This window comes from Lissotriton vulgaris, chromosome 5 (assembly GCF_964263255.1).
Source record: "Lissotriton vulgaris chromosome 5, aLisVul1.2, whole genome shotgun sequence".
Taxonomy (NCBI): domain Eukaryota; kingdom Metazoa; phylum Chordata; class Amphibia; order Caudata; family Salamandridae; genus Lissotriton; species Lissotriton vulgaris.
Genome location: NC_141693.1, coordinates 1814463707 through 1814481260, shown reverse-complemented (window position 1 = coordinate 1814481260; position 17554 = coordinate 1814463707). Strand labels below are relative to the sequence as shown.

Genomic DNA, 17554 nt, shown 5'->3' with positions numbered 1-17554 from the left:
GCTCAGCTCTATTTTTGATCTGTCTTTATTTTCATGCACTGATTTAGTCAAAAGTTCAGAATATGAACCTTTGATTGTATGCAAAACAGAGACAGGATTTCTGGGTAAACGAGACTTGCTGCCACCCTTTCTTATAATGTGGACAAAGTTCAGATAAATCATTGCTAAAGTCAGCGTTAAAAACAATAGAATAGGAAAGGCCATGCTGATTTGAGTTTACAGAACACAGAATAAACAGACATTATTAAAGCCTTACTATGTTCTCTCACTCTCTCTGACTCCTTGAACGGAAAGAGCAAGACACCAAAATATGACTTGTGTAAAGGAAAGCCAAAACACCACAACATGACTTGTGTAAAGGAAAGCCAAAACACCACAACATGAATTGCGTAAAAGAAAGCCAAGACACCACAACATGAATTGTGTAAAAGGAAGATCAAGACAAAACAACATGACTCATGTCACGGAAAGCCAAGACACCACAACTTGAATTGTGTAAAGGAAATTCTAGGATACCACAACATAACTCATGGAAAGCTGAAGACACCACAGCATGGCTCGTGTAAAGGAAAGTCCAAGACAACAAAACATGACTCGGGTAAAGGAAACACCATGACTTGTGGTAAGAAAAATCCAAGACAACACAACATGAATGCTGTAAAGGAAAGACCAAGACACCATAACATGACTTGTGTAGAGGATAGTTCAAGAAAATACAACATGATTTGTGTAAAGGAAAGCCAAGACACCACAACATGACTTGTGAAAAGGAAAGTCAAGACACCACAACATTACTCGTGTAAAGGAAAGCCATGACACCACAACGTGACTCATGAAAAGGCAAGCCAAGACACCACAACATGACTTGTGTAAAGGAAAGCCATGGCACCACAACATGACTCGTGCAAATGAAAGCCGAAGACACCACAACATGACTCATGGAAGGAAAGCTCAAGACACCTCAAAACGACTTGTGGAAAGAAAAGCCCAAGACACTTTAACATAAATTGTGTGGCAGTTTTTTCCCTTTTGCCGGGAAATGGGTAGACATATACTGGGGGAGACTTAAAACACTCTATTAATCAGGTTATGCTGACACATGTTTTTTGCTCTGCTGGAGCACTCCAGATGAGAGGACGAGGTAAGGAGGTTAGATTTTTGTTGTACAAAATGTCTTTTTAATCCTAGTTTCCAAATGTGATGGAATGGTATAATCCTGAGGATATCGTTTTATGTCATTGTGCCTCAGGGTCCATTATCTGGCCCTAAAAATGGGATAGCCTAGAGGCAAATTCATTTTGCAGGATTCATTATACATATGTATTCATGTATGTATTTATTCATTTGTTTATATTGGGTGCACAGAAAGACTGTGAGACTCCAAGATCTGTGAGTAAAGTCTGCAACAAAGAAGTAAAGTGCCTACTCCGTGGAGTGAGGATGGGGTTCAGTGATCCTTCCCCAGTACCGGGGGCATCTATGGGAGCAGATAGATGACCATTTACTTTGATATTGTCAAAGGTGATACCCTCATTCCATTGATGAACGTCACTGCCTTCATTTCATTAGTATCGGACACTATCTCTTCCCAATCTCTCAGATTATTAATGTCAGATTCTCCAATCTACACTGTGTTTAATGCATACCTTCCTTTCATGACTTGCTGGGGTGCCCAGGTGAATCGCTCCTCAGAGCGCTGGCTACTATTTAACAAGTAATTCTCTCGGATACTCTTTGATCTTAAATGGTGACGTGGCCTTGAAAACAGAGAAGAAAACACGTGTCGGCTGGGCAGCTGAAAATGTAGTTATCAAATATTGTGTTCTACAAGTTGTGAACATAAACAGAATTGACAAAAAGCATATGTATCAGTTACCCTGACAATGGGCAGCCCATCACAAATGCTGCCTCGCCCAGAAGGTGGAATTGAACCACTCTGTCACTAGACAGCTACAGGTTTGAAGCCTGCACCCCAGACCACTGAGGTTCATCCGGGCAAAGAAACATTATAGCAAAACAGGTAAGTATATCACAAGAATACATACTCTTTTACAGGTAGGGTGCGGGCCAAAATATGTAATCCGCCTAGCTATCAATGTCCACTATTTATTGAAGTTCTGGGCTCAGCTCTATTTTTGATTTGTCTTTATTTTCATGCACTGATTTAGTCAAAAGTTCAGAATATGAACCTTTGATTGTATGCAAAACAGAGACAGGATTTCTGGGTAAACGAGATTTGCTTCCAACCTTTCTTATAATGTGGACAAAGTTCAGATAAATCGTTGCTAATGTCAGCGTTAACAACAATAGAAGAGGAAAGGCCGTGCTGATTTGAGTTTACAGAACACAGAAGAAACAGACATTATTAAAGCCTTACTCTGTTCTCTCACTCTCTCTGACTCCTTGAACGGAAAGAGCAAGACACCAAAACATGACTTGTGTAAAGGAAAGCCAAAACACCACAACATGACTTGTGTAAAGGAAAGCCAAAACACCACAACATGAATTGCGTAAAAGAAAGCCAAGACACCACAACATGAATTGTGTAAAAGGAAGATCAAGACAACACAACATGACTCATGTCAACGAAAGCCAAGACACCACAACATGAATTGTGTAAAGGAAATTCCAGGATACCACAACATAACTCATGGAAAGCTGAAGACACCACAGCATGGCTCGTGTAAAGGAAAGTCCAAGACACCAAAACATGACTCAGGTAAAGGAAACACCATGACCTGTGGTAAGAAAAATCCAAGACAATACAACATGAATGCTGTAAAGGAAAGACCAAGACACAATAACATGACTTGTGTAAAGGATAGTTCAAGAAAACACAACATGACTTGTGTAAAGGAAAGCCAAGACACCACAACATGACTTGTGTAAAGGAAAGTCAAGATACCACAACATGACTCGTGTAAAGGAAAGCCAAGACACCACAACGTGACTCATGAAAAGGCAAGCCAAGACACCACAACATGACTTGTGTAAAGGAAAGCCATGGTACCACAACATGATTTGTGTAAAGGAAAGCCGAAGACACCACAACAGGACTTGTGTAAAGGAAAGCCAAGACACCACAACATGACTCATGGAAAGGAAAAACCAAGACACCACAACATGACTCATGGAAAGGAAAGTCCAAGACACCTCAAAATGACTTGTGGAAAGAAAAGCCCAAGACACTTTAACATAAATTGTGTGGCAGTTTTTTCCCATTTGCCGGGAAATGGGTAGACATATACTGGGGGAGACTTAAAACACTCTATTAATCAAGTTATGCTGCAACATGTTTTTTGCTCTGCTGGATCACTCCAGATGAGAGGACGAGGTAAGGAGGTTAGATTTTTGTTGTACAAAATGTCTTTTTAATCCTAGTTTCCAAATGTGATGGAATGGTATAATCCTGAGGATAACGCTTTATGTAATTGGGCCTCAGGGTCCATTATCTGGCCCTAAAAATGGGATAGCCTAGAGGCAAATTCATTTTGCAGGATTCATTATACATATGTATTCATGTATTTATTTATTCATTTGTTTATATTGGGTGCACAGAAAGACTGTGAGACTCCAAGATCTGTGAGTAAAGTCTTCAACAAAGAAGTAAAGTGCCTACTCCGTGGAGTGAGGATGGGGTTCAGTGGTCCTTCTCCAGTACCGGGGGCATCTATGGGAGCAGATAGATGACCATTTACTTTCATATTGTCAAAGGTGATACCCTCATTCCATTGATGAACGTCACTGCCTTCAATTCATTAGTATCGGACACTATCTCTTCCCAATCTCTCAGATTATTAATGTCAGATTCTCCAATCTACACTGTGTTTAATGCATACCTTCCTTTCATGACTTGCTGGGGTGCCCAGGTGAATCACTCCTCAGAGCGCTGGCTACTATTTAACAAGTAATTCTCTTGGATACTCTTTGATCTTAAATTGTGACTTGGCCTTGAAAACAGAGAAGAAAACACGTGTCAGCTGGGCTGCTGAAAATGTAGTTACCAAATATTGTGTTCTACAAGTTGTGAACATAAACAGAATTGACAAAAAGCATATGTATCAGTTACCCTGACAATGGGCAGCCCATCACAAATGCTGCCTCGCCCATAAGGTGGAATTGAACCACTCTGTCGCTAGTCAGCTACAGGTTTGAAGCCTGCACCCCAGACCACTGAGGTTCATCCGGGCAAAGAAACATTACAGCAAAACAGGTATATAAATCACAAGAATACATACGCTTTTATAGGTAGGGTGCGGGCCAAAATGTGTAATCCGCCTAGCTATCAATGTCCACTATTTATTGAAGTTCTGGGCTCAGCTCTATTTTTGATTTGTCTTTATTTTCATGCACTGATTTAGTCAAAAGTTCAGAATATGAACCTTTGATTGTATGCAAAACAGAGACAGGATTTCTGGGTAAACAAGACTTGCTGCCACCCTTTCTTATAATGTGGACAAAGTTCAGATAAATCATTGCTAATGTCAGCGTTAACAACAATAGAATAGGAAAGGCCATGCTGATTTGAGTTTACAGAACACAGAATAAACAGACATTATTAAAGCCTTACTCTGTTCTCTCACTCTCTCTGACTCCTTGAACGGAAAGAGCAAGACACCAAAATATGACTTGTGTAAAGGAAAGCCAAAACACCACAACATGACTTGTGTAAAGGAAAGCCAAAACACCACAACATGAATTGCATAAAAGAAAGCCAAGACACCACAACATGAATTGTGTAAAAGGAAGATCAAGACAACACAACATGACTCATGTCAAGGAAAGCCAAGACACCACAACATGAATTGTGTAAAGGAAATTCCAGGATACCACAACATAACTCATGGAAAGCTGAAGACACCACAGCATGGCTCGTGTAAAGGAAAGTCCAAGACAACAAAACATGACTCGGGTAAAGGAAACAGCATGACTTGTGGTAAGAAAAATCCAAGACAACACAACATGAATGCTGTAAAGGAAAGACCAAGACACCATGACATGACTTGTGTAAAGGATAGTTCAATAAAATACAACATGACTTGTGTAAAGGAAAGCCAAGACACCGCAACTTGACTTGTGTAAAGGAAAGTCAAGACACCACAACATTACTCGTGTAAAGGAAAGCCAAGACACCACAACGTGACTCATGAAAAGGCAAGCCAAGACACCACAACATGACTTGTGTAAAGGAAAGCCATGGCACCACAACATGACTCGTGAAAATGAAAGCCGAAGACACCACAACATGACTTGTGTTAAGGACAGCCAAGACACCACAACATGACTCATGGAAAGGAAAAACCAAGACACCACAACATGACTCATGGAAAGGAAAGTCCAAGACACCTCAAAACGACTTGTGGAAAGAGAAGCCCAATACACTTTAACATAAATTCTGTGGCAGTTTTTTCCCTTTTACCGGTAAATGGGTAGACATATACTGGAGGAGACTTAAAACACTCTATTAATCAGGTTATGCTGCAACATGTTTTTTGCTCTGCTGGATCACTCCAGATGAGAGGACGAGGTAAGGAGGTTAGATTTTTGTTGTTCAAAATGTCTTTTTAATGCTAGTTTCCAAATGTGATGGAATGGTATAATCCTGAGTATATCGTTTTATGTCATTGGGCCTCAGGGTCCATTATCTGGCCCTAAAATGGGATAGCCTAGAGGCAAATTCATTTTGCAGGATTCATTATACATATGTATTCATGTATTTATTTATTCATTTGTTTATATTGGGTGCACAGAAAGACTGTGAGACTCCAAGATCTGTGAGTAAAGTCTGCAACAAGGAAGTAAAGTGCCTACTCCGTGGAGTGAGGATGGGGTTCAGTGGTCCTTCCCCAGTACCGGGGGCATCTATGGGAGCAGATAGATGACCATTAACTTTGATATTGTCAAAGGTGATACCCTCATTCCATTGATGAACGTCACTGCCTTCATTTCATTAGTATCGGACACTATATCTTCCCAATCTCTCAGATTATTAATGTCAGATTCTCCAATCTGCACTGTGTTTAATGCATACCTTCCTTTCATGACTTGCTGGGGTGCCCAGGTGAATCGCTCCTCAGAGCGCTGGCTACTATTTAACAAGTAATTCTCTCGGATACTCTTTGATCTTAAATTGTGACGTGGCCTTGAAAACAGAGAAGAAAACATGTGTCGGCTGGGCTGCTGAAAATGTAGTTACCAAATATTGTGTTCTACAAGTTGTGAACATAAACAGAATTGACAAAAAGCATATGTATCAGTTACCCTGACAATGGGCAGCCCATCACAAATGCTGCCTCACCCAGAAGGTGGAATTGAACCACTCTGTCGCTAGACAGCTACTGGTTTGAAGCCTGCACCCCAGACCACTGAGGTTCATCCGGGCAAAGAAACATTATAGCAAAACAGGTATATATATCACAAGGATACATAAGCTTTTACAGGTAGGGTGCGGGCCAAAATATGTAATCCGCCTAGCTATCAATGTCCACTATTTATTGAAGTTCTGGGCTCAGCTCTATTTTTGATTTGTCTTTATTTTCATGCACTGATTTAGTCAAAAGTTCAGAATATGAACCTTTGATTGTATGCAAAACAGAGACAGGATTTCTGGGTAAACAAGACTTGCTGTCACCCTTTCTTATAATGTGGACAACGTTCAGATAAATCATTGCTAGTGTCAGCGTTAACAACAATAGAATAGGAAAGGCCATGCTGATTTGAGTTTACAGAACACAGAATAAACAGACATTATTAAAGCCTTACTCTGTTTCTCACTCTCTCTGACTCCTTGTACGGAAAGAGCAAGACACCAAAATATGACTTGTGTAAAGGAAAGCCAAAACACCACAACATTACTTGTGTAAAGGAAAGCCAAAACACCACAACATGAATTGCGTAAAAGAAAGCCAAGACACCACAACATGAATTGTGTAAAAGGAAGATCAAGACAACACAACATGACTCATGTCAAGGAAAGCCAAGACACCACAACATGAATTGTGTAAAGGAAATTCTAGGATACCACAACATAACTCATGGAAAGCTGAAGACACCATAGCATGGCTCGTATAAAGGAAAGTCCAAGACAACAAAACATGACTCGGGTAAAGGAAACACCATGACTTGTGGTAAGAAAAATCCAAGACAACACAACATGAATGCTGTAAAGGAAAGACCAAGACACCATAACATGACTTGTGTAGAGGATAGTTCAAGAAAATACAACATGATTTGTGTAAAGGAAAGCCAAGACACCACAACATGACTTGTGAAAAGGAAAGTCAAGACACCACAACATTACTCGTGTAAAGGAAAGCCAAGACACCACAACGTGACTCATGAAAAGGCAAGCCAAGACACCACAAAATGACTTGTGTAAAGGAAAGCCATGGCACCACAACATGACTCGTGCAAATGAAAGCCGAAGACACCACAACATGACTCATGGAAGGAAAGCTCAAGACACCTCAAAACGACTTGTGGAAAGAAAATCCCAAGACACTTTAACATAAATTGTGTGGCAGTTTTTTCCCTTTTGCCGGGAAATGGGTAGACATATACTGGGGGAGACTTAAAACACTCTATTACACAGGTTATGCTGACACATGTTTTTTGCTCTGCTGGATCACTCCAGATGAGAGGACGAGGTAAGGAGGTTAGATTTTTGTTGTACAAAATGTCTTTTTAATCCTAGTTTCCAAATGTGATGGAATGGTATAATCCTGAGGATATCGTTTTATGTCATTGGGCCTCAGGGTCCATTATCTGGCCCTGAAAATTGGATAGCCTAGATCCAAATTCATTTTGCAGGATTCATTATACATATGTATTCATGTATTTATTTATTCATTTGTTTATATTGGGTGCACAGAAAGACTGTGAGACTCCAAGATCTGTGAGTAAAGTCTGCAACAAAGAAGTAAAGTGCCTACTCCGTGGAGTGAGGATGGGGTTCAGTGATCCTTCCCCAGTACCGGGGGCATCTATGGGAGCAGATAGATGACCATTTACTTTGATATTGTCAAAGGTGATACCCTCATTCCATTGATGAACGTCACTGCCTTCATTTCATTAGTATCGGACACTATCTCTTCCCAATCTCTCAGATTATTAATTTCAGATCCTCCAATCTACACTGTGTTAAATGCATACCTTTCTTTCATGACTTGCTGGGGTGCCCAGGAGAATCGCTCCTCAGAGCGCTGGCTACTATTTAACAAGTAATTCTCTTGGATACTCTTTGATCTTAAATTGCGACGTGGCCTTGAAAACAGAGAAGAAAACACGTGTCGGCTGGGCAGCTGAAAATGTAGTTATCAAATATTGTGTTCTACAAGTTGTGAACATAAAGAGAATTGACAAAAAGCATATTTATCAGTTACCCTGACAATGGGCAGCCCATCACAAATGCTGCCTCGCCCAGAAGGTGGAATTGAACCACTCTGTCGCTAGACAGCTACAGGTTTGAAGTCTGCACCCCATACCACTGAGGTTCATCCGGGCAAAGAAACATTATAGCAAAACAGGTATATATATCACAAGAATACATACGCTTTTACAGGTAGGGTGCGGGCCAAAATGTGTATTCCGCCTAGCTATCAATGTCCACTATTTATTGAAGTTCTGGGCTCAGCTCTATTTTTGATCTGTCTTTATTTTCATGCACTGATTTAGTCAAATGTTCAGAATATGAACCTTTGATTGTATGCAAAACAGAGACAGGATTTCTGGGTAAACAAGACTTGCTGCCACCCTTTCTTATAACGTGGACAAAGTTCAGATAAATCATTGCTAGTGTCAGCGTTAACAACAATAGAATAGGAAAGGCCATGCTGATTTGAGTTTACAGAACACAGAATAAACAGACATTATTAAAGCCTTACTCTGTTTCTCACTCTCTCTGACTCCTTGAACGGAAAGAGCAAGACACCAAAATATGACTTGTGTAAAGGAAAGCCAAAACACCACAACATGACTTGTGTAAAGGAAAGCCAACACACCACAACATGAATTGCGTAAAAGAAAGCCAAGACACCACAACATGAATTGTGTAAAAGGAAGATCAAGACAACACAACATGACTCATGTCAAGGAAAGCCAAGACACCACAACATGAATTGTGTAAAGGAAATTCTAGGATACCACAACATAACTCATGGAAAGCTGAAGACACCACAGCATGGCTCGTGTAAAGGAAAGTCCAAGACAACAAAACATGACTCGGGTAAAGGAAACACCATGACTTGTGGTAAGAAAAATCCAAGACAACACAACATGAATGCTGTAAAGGAAAGACCAAGACACCATAACATGACTTGTGTAGAGGATAGTTCAAGAAAATACAACATGATGTGTGTAAAGGAAAGCCAAGACACCACAACATGACTTGTGAAAAGGAAAGTCAAGACACCACAACATTACTCGTGTAAAGGAAAGCCAAGACACCACAACGTGACTCATAAAAAGGCAAGCCAAGACACCACAACATGACTTGTGTAAAGGAAAGTCATGGCACCACAACATGACTCGTGCAAATGAAAGCCGAAGACACCACAACATGACTCATGGAAGGAAAGCTCAAGACACCTCAAAACGACTTGTGGAAAGAAAAGCCCAAGACACTTTAACATAAATTGTGTGGCAGTTTTTTCCCTTTTGGCGGGAAATGGGTAGACATATACTGGGGGAGACTTAAAACACTCTATTAATCAGGTTATGCTGACACATGTTTTTTGCTCTGCTGGATCACTCCAGATGAGAGGACGAGGTAAGGAGGCTAGATTTTTGTTGTACAAAATGTCTTTTTAATCCTAGTTTCTAAATGTGATGGAATGGTATAATCCTGAGGATATCGTTTTATGTCATTGGGCCTCAGGGTCCATTATCTGGCCCTAAAAATGGGATAGCCTAGAGGCAAATTCATTTTGCAGGATTCATTATACATATGTATTCATGTATTTATTTATTCATTTGTTTATATTGGGTGCACAGAAAGACTGTGAGACTCCAAGATCTGTGAGTAAAGTCTGCAACAAAGAAGTAAAGTGCCTACTCCGTGGAGTGAGGATGGGGTTCAGTGATCCTTCCCCAGTACCGGGGGCATCTATGGGAGCAGATAGATGACCATTTACTTTGATATTGTCAAAGGTGATACCCTCATTCCATTGATGAACGTCACTGCCTTCATTTCATTAGTATCGGACACTATCTCTTCCCAATCTCTCAGATTATTAATGTCACATTCTCCAATCTACACTGTGTTTAATGCATACCTTCCTTTCATGACTTGCTGGGGTGCCCAGGTGAATCGCTCCTCAGAGCGCTGGCTACTATTTAACAAGTAATTCTCTCGGATACTCTTTGATCTTAAATGGTGACGTGGCCTTGAAAACAGAGAAGAAAACACGTGTCGGCTGGGCAGCTGAAAATGTAGTTATCAAATATTGTGTTCTACAAGTTGTGAACATAAACAGAATTGACAAAAAGCATATGTATCAGTTACCCTGACAATGGGCAGCCCATCACAAATGCTGCCTCGCCCAGAAGGTGGAATTGAACCACTCTGTCGCTAGACAGCTACAGGTTTGAAGCCTGCACCCCAGACCACTGAGGTTCATCCGGGCAAAGAAACATTATAGCAAAACAGGTAAGTATATCACAAGAATACATACTCTTTTACAGGTAGGGTGCGGGCCAAAATATGTAATCCGCCTAGCTATCAATGTCCACTATTTATTGAAGTTCTGGGCTCAGCTCTATTTTTGATTTGTCTTTATTTTCATGCACTGATTTAGTCAAAAGTTCAGAATATGAACCTTTGATTGTATGCAAAACAGAGACAGGATTTCTGGGTAAACGAGATTTGCTTCCAACCTTTCTTATAATGTGGACAAAGTTCAGATAAATCGTTGCTAATGTCAGCGTTAACAACAATAGAAGAGGAAAGGCCGTGCTGATTTGAGTTTACAGAACACAGAAGAAACAGACATTATTAAAGCCATACTCTGTTCTCTCACTCTCTCTGACTCCTTGAACGGAAAGAGCAAGACACCAAAACATGACTTGTGTAAAGGAAAGCCAAAACACCACAACATGACTTGTGTAAAGGAAAGCCAAAACACCACAACATGAATTGCGTAAAAGAAAGCCAAGACACCACAGCATGAATTGTGTAAAAGGAAGATCAAGACAACACAACATGACTCATGTCAAGGAAAGCCAAGACACCACAACATGAATTGTGTAAAGGAAATTCCAGGATACCACAACATAACTCATGGAAAGCTGAAGACACCACAGCATGGCTCGTGTAAAGGAAAGTCCAAGACACCAAAACATGACTCAGGTAAAGGAAACACCATGACCTGTGGTAAGAAAAATCCAAGACAATACAACATGAATGCTGTAAAGGAAAGACCAAGACACAATAACATGACTTGTGTAAAGGATAGTTCAAGAAAACACAACATGACTTGTGTAAAGGAAAGCCAAGACACCACAACATGACTTGTGTAAAGGAAAGTCAAGATACCACAACATGACTCGTGTAAAGGAAAGCCAAGACACCACAACGTGACTCATGAAAAGGCAAGCCAAGACACCACAACATGACTTGTGTAAAGGAAAGCCATGGTACCACAACATGATTTGTGTAAAGGAAAGCCGAAGACACCACAACAGGACTTGTGTAAAGGAAAGCCAAGACACCACAACATGACTCATGGAAAGGAAAAACCAAGACACCACAACATGACTCATGGAAAGGAAAGTCCAAGACACCTCAAAATGACTTGTGGAAAGAAAAGCCCAAGACACTTTAACATAAATTGTGTGGCAGTTTTTTCCCATTTGCCGGGAAATGGGTAGACATATACTGGGGGAGACTTAAAACACTCTATTAATCAAGTTATGCTGCAACATGTTTTTTGCTCTGCTGGATCACTCCAGATGAGAGGACGAGGTAAGGAGGTCAGATTTTTGTTGTACAAAATGTCTTTTTAATCCTAGTTTCCAAATGTGATGGAATGGTATAATCCTGAGGATAACGCTTTATGTAATTGGGCCTCAGGGTCCATTATCTGGCCCTAAAAATGGGATAGCCTAGAGGCAAATTCATTTTGCAGGATTCATTATACATATGTATTCATGTATTTATTTATTCATTTGTTTATATTGGGTGCACAGAAAGACTGTGAGACTCCAAGATCTGTGAGTAAAGTCTTCAACAAAGAAGTAAAGTGCCTACTCCGTGGAGTGAGGATGGGGTTTAGTGGTCCTTCTCCAGTACCGGGGGCATCTATGGGAGCAGATAGATGACCATTTACTTTCATATTGTCAAAGGTGATACCCTCATTCCATTGATGAACGTCACTGCCTTCAATTCATTAGTATCGGACACTATCTCTTCCCAATCTCTCAGATTATTAATGTCAGATTCTCCAATCTACACTGTGTTTAATGCATACCTTCCTTTCATGACTTGCTGGGGTGCCCAGGTGAATCACTCCTCAGAGCGCTGGCTACTATTTAACAAGTAATTCTCTTGGATACTCTTTGATCTTAAATTGTGACTTGGCCTTGAAAACAGAGAAGAAAACACGTGTCAGCTGGGCTGCTGAAAATGTAGTTACCAAATATTGTGTTCTACAAGTTGTGAACATAAACAGAATTGACAAAAAGCATATGTATCAGTTACCCTGACAATGGGCAGCCCATCACAAATGCTGCCTCGCCCATAAGGTGGAATTGAACCACTCTGTCGCTAGTCAGCTACAGGTTTGAAGCCTGCACCCCAGACCACTGAGGTTCATCCGGGCAAAGAAACATTACAGCAAAACAGGTATATAAATCACAAGAATACATACGCTTTTATAGGTAGGGTGCGGGCCAAAATGTGTAATCCGCCTAGCTATCAATGTCCACTATTTATTGAAGTTCTGGGCTCAGCTCTATTTTTGATTTGTCTTTATTTTCATGCACTGATTTAGTCAAAAGTTCAGAATATGACCCTTTGATTGTATGCAAAACAGAGACAGGATTTCTGGGTAAACAAGACTTGCTGCCACCCTTTCTTATAATGTGGACAAAGTTCAGATAAATCATTGCTAATGTCAGCGTTAACAACAATAGAATAGGAAAGGCCATGCTGATTTGAGTTTACAGAACACAGAATAAACAGACATTATTAAAGCCTTACTCTGTTCTCTCACTCTCTCTGACTCCTTGAACGGAAAGAGCAAGACACCAAAATATGACTTGTGTAAAGGAAAGCCAAAACACCACAACATGACTTGTGTAAAGGAAAGCCAAAACACCACAACATGAATTGCATAAAAGAAAGCCAAGACACCACAACATGAATTGTGTAAAAGGAAGATCAAGACAACACAACATGACTCATGTCAAGGAAAGCCAAGACACCACAACATGAATTGTGTAAAGGAAATTCCAGGATACCACAACATAACTCATGGAAAGCTGAAGACACCACAGCATGGCTCGTGTAAAGGAAAGTCCAAGACAACAAAACATGACTCGGGTAAAGGAAACAGCATGACTTGTGGTAAGAAAAATCCAAGACAACACAACATGAATGCTGTAAAGGAAAGACCAAGACACCATGACATGACTTGTGTAAAGGATAGTTCAATAAAATACAACATGACTTGTGTAAAGGAAAGCCAAGACACCGCAACTTGACTTGTGTAAAGGAAAGTCAAGACACCACAACATTACTCGTGTAAAGGAAAGCCAAGACACCACAACGTGACTCATGAAAAGGCAAGCCAAGACACCACAACATGACTTGTGTAAAGGAAAGCCATGGCACCACAACATGACTCGTGAAAATGAAAGCCGAAGACACCACAACATGACTTGTGTTAAGGACAGCCAAGACACCACAACATGACTCATGGAAAGGAAAAACCAAGACACCACAACATGACTCATGGAAAGGAAAGTCCAAGACACCTCAAAACGACTTGTGGAAAGAGAAGCCCAATACACTTTAACATAAATTCTGTGGCAGTTTTTTCCCTTTTACCGGTAAATGGGTAGACATATACTGGAGGAGACTTAAAACACTCTATTAATCAGGTTATGCTGCAACATGTTTTTTGCTCTGCTGGATCACTCCAGATGAGAGGACGAGGTAAGGAGGTTAGATTTTTGTTGTTCAAAATGTCTTTTTAATGCTAGTTTCCAAATGTGATGGAATGGTATAATCCTGAGTATATCGTTTTATGTCATTGGGCCTCAGGGTCCATTATCTGGCCCTAAAATGGGATAGCCTAGAGGCAAATTCATTTTGCAGGATTCATTATACATATGTATTCATGTATTTATTTATTCATTTGTTTATATTGGGTGCACAGAAAGACTGTGAGACTCCAAGATCTGTGAGTAAAGTCTGCAACAAGGAAGTAAAGTGCCTACTCCGTGGAGTGAGGATGGGGTTCAGTGGTCCTTCCCCAGTACCGGGGGCATCTATGGGAGCAGATAGATGACCATTAACTTTGATATTGTCAAAGGTGATACCCTCATTCCATTGATGAACGTCACTGCCTTCATTTCATTAGTATCGGACACTATATCTTCCCAATCTCTCAGATTATTAATGTCAGATTCTCCAATCTGCACTGTGTTTAATGCATACCTTCCTTTCATGACTTGCTGGGGTGCCCAGGTGAATCGCTCCTCAGAGCGCTGGCTACTATTTAACAAGTAATTCTCTCGGATACTCTTTGATCTTAAATTGTGACGTGGCCTTGAAAACAGAGAAGAAAACATGTGTCGGCTGGGCTGCTGAAAATGTAGTTACCAAATATTGTGTTCTACAAGTTGTGAACATAAACAGAATTGACAAAAAGCATATGTATCAGTTACCCTGACAATGGGCAGCCCATCACAAATGCTGCCTCACCCAGAAGGAGGAATTGAACCACTCTGTCGCTAGACAGCTACAGGTTTGAAGCCTGCATCCCAGACCACTGAGGTTCATCCGGGCAAAGAAACATTATAGCAAAACAGGTATATATATCACAAGGATACATAAGCTTTTACAGGTAGGGTGCGGGCCAAAATATGTAATCCGCCTAGCTATCAATGTCCACTATTTATTGAAGTTCTGGGCTCAGCTCTATTTTTGATTTGTCTTTATTTTCATGCACTGATTTAGTCAAAAGTTCAGAATATGAACCTTTGATTGTATGCAAAACAGAGACAGGATTTCTGGGTAAACAAGACTTGCTGTCACCCTTTCTTATAATGTGGACAAAGTTCAGATAAATCATTGCTAGTGTCAGCGTTAACAACAATAGAATAGGAAAGGCCATGCTGATTTGAGTTTACAGAACACAGAATAAACAGACATTATTAAAGCCTTACTCTGTTTCTCACTCTCTCTGACTCCTTGTACGGAAAGAGCAAGACACCAAAATATGACTTGTGTAAAGGAAAGCCAAAACACCACAACATTACTTGTGTAAAGGAAAGCCAAAACACCACAACATGAATTGCGTAAAAGAAAGCCAAGACACCACAACATGAATTGTGTAAAAGGAAGATCAAGACAACACAACATGACTCATGTCAAGGAAAGCCAAGACACCAAAACATGAATTGTGTAAAGGAAATTCTAGGATACCACAACATAACTCATGGAAAGCTGAAGACACCACAGCATGGCTCGTATAAAGGAAAGTCCAAGACAACAAAACATGACTCGGGTAAAGGAAACACCATGACTTGTGGTAAGAAAAATCCAAGACAACACAACATGAATGCTGTAAAGGAAAGACCAAGACACCATAACATGACTTGTGTAGAGGATAGTTCAAGAAAATACAACATGATTTGTGTAAAGGAAAGCCAAGACACCACAACATGACTTGTGAAAAGGAAAGTCAAGACACCACAACATTACTCGTGTAAAGGAAAGCCAAGACACCACAACGTGACTCATGAAAAGGCAAGCCAAGACACCACAACATGACTTGTGTAAAGGAAAGCCATGGCACCACAACATGACTCGTGCAAATGAAAGCCGAAGACACCACAACATGACTCATGGAAGGAAAGCTCAAGACACCTCAAAACGACTTGTGGAAAGAAAATCCCAAGACACTTTAACATAAATTGTGTGGCAGTTTTTTCCCTTTTGCCGGGAAATGGGTAGACATATACTGGGGGAGACTTAAAACACTCTATTAATCAGGTTATGCTGACACATGTTTTTTGCTCTGCTGGATCACTCCAGATGAGAGGACGAGGTAAGGAGGTTAGATTTTTGTTGTACAAAATGTCTTTTTAATCCTAGTTTCCAAATGTGATGGAATGGTATAATCCTGAGGATATCGTTTTATGTCATTGGCCATCAGGGTCCATTATCTGGCCCTAAAAATTGGATAGCCTAGAGGCAAATTCATTTTGCAGGATTCATTATACATATGTATTCATGTATTTATTTATTCATTTGTTTATATTGGGTGCACAGAAAGACTGTGAGACTCCAAGATCTGTGAGTAAAGTCTGCAACAAAGAAGTAAAGTGCCTACTCCGTGGAGTGAGGATGGGGTTCAGGGATCCTTCCCCAGTACCGGGGGCATCTATGGGAGCAGATAGATGACCATTTACTTTGATATTGTCAAAGGTGATACCCTCATTCCATTGATGAACGTCACTGCCTTCATTTCATTAGTATCGGGCACTATCTCTTCCCAATCTCTCAGATTATTAATTTCAGATCCTCCAATCTACACTGTGTTAAATGCATACCTTTCTTTCATGACTTGCTGGGGTGCCCAGGAGAATCACTCCTCAGAGCGCTGGCTACTATTTAACAAGTAATTCTCTTGGATACTCTTTGATCTTAAATTGCGACGTGGCCTTGAAAACAGAGAAGAAAACACGTGTCGGCTGGGCAGCTGAAAATGTAGTTATCAAATATTGTGTTCTACAAGTTGTGAACATAAAGAGAATTGACAAAAAGCATATTTATCAGTTACCCTGACAATGGGCAGCCCATCACAAATGCTGCCTCGCCCAGAAGGTGGAATTGAACCACTCTGTCGCTAGACAGCTACAGGTTTGAAGCCTGCACCCCAGACAACTGAAGTTCATCCGGGCAAAGAAACATTATAGCAAAACAGGTATATATATCACAAGAATACATACGCTTTTACAGGTAGGGTGCGGGCCAAAATGTGTAATCCGCCTAGCTATCAATGTCCACTATTTATTGAAGTTCTGGGCTCAGCTCTATTTTTGATTTGTCTTCATTTTCATGCACTGATTTAGTCAAAAGTTCAGAATATGAACCTTTGATTGTATGCAAAACAGAGACAGGATTTCTGGGTAAACGAGACTTGCTGCCACCCTTTCTTATAATGTGGACAAAGTTCATATAAATCATTGCTAATGTCAGCATTAACAACAATAGAAAAGGAAAGACCATGCTGATTTGAGTTTACAGAACACATAATAAACAGACATTATTAAAGCCTTACTCTGTTCTCTCACTCTCTCTGACTCCTTGAACGGAAAGAGCAAGACA

General features: G+C 40.4%; 8 non-coding genes across 8 annotated transcripts; all 8 read right to left on the bottom strand.

The window, feature by feature from the left end:
• Positions 1-1910: 1910 nt before the first annotated feature.
• Positions 1911-1997, bottom strand: TRNASTOP-UCA (transfer RNA opal suppressor (anticodon UCA)). Its single transcript has one exon. It is a non-coding gene; the product is annotated as a tRNA-Sec (tRNA).
• A 2106-nt stretch (positions 1998-4103) lies between these two features.
• On the bottom strand, positions 4104-4190 carry TRNASTOP-UCA (transfer RNA opal suppressor (anticodon UCA)). Its single transcript has one exon. It is a non-coding gene; the product is annotated as a tRNA-Sec (tRNA).
• Positions 4191-6295: 2105 nt separating this feature from the next.
• Positions 6296-6382, bottom strand: TRNASTOP-UCA (transfer RNA opal suppressor (anticodon UCA)). The gene has a single exon. It is a non-coding gene; the product is annotated as a tRNA-Sec (tRNA).
• Positions 6383-8415: 2033 nt separating this feature from the next.
• On the bottom strand, positions 8416-8502 carry TRNASTOP-UCA (transfer RNA opal suppressor (anticodon UCA)). The gene has a single exon. It is a non-coding gene; the product is annotated as a tRNA-Sec (tRNA).
• Positions 8503-10535: 2033 nt separating this feature from the next.
• On the bottom strand, positions 10536-10622 carry TRNASTOP-UCA (transfer RNA opal suppressor (anticodon UCA)). Its single transcript has one exon. It is a non-coding gene; the product is annotated as a tRNA-Sec (tRNA).
• Positions 10623-12728: 2106 nt separating this feature from the next.
• Positions 12729-12815, bottom strand: TRNASTOP-UCA (transfer RNA opal suppressor (anticodon UCA)). The gene has a single exon. It is a non-coding gene; the product is annotated as a tRNA-Sec (tRNA).
• Positions 12816-14920: 2105 nt separating this feature from the next.
• TRNASTOP-UCA (transfer RNA opal suppressor (anticodon UCA)) lies at positions 14921-15007 on the bottom strand. The gene has a single exon. It is a non-coding gene; the product is annotated as a tRNA-Sec (tRNA).
• Positions 15008-17040: 2033 nt separating this feature from the next.
• Positions 17041-17127, bottom strand: TRNASTOP-UCA (transfer RNA opal suppressor (anticodon UCA)). The gene has a single exon. It is a non-coding gene; the product is annotated as a tRNA-Sec (tRNA).
• Between the last annotated feature and the right edge of the window lie 427 nt (positions 17128-17554).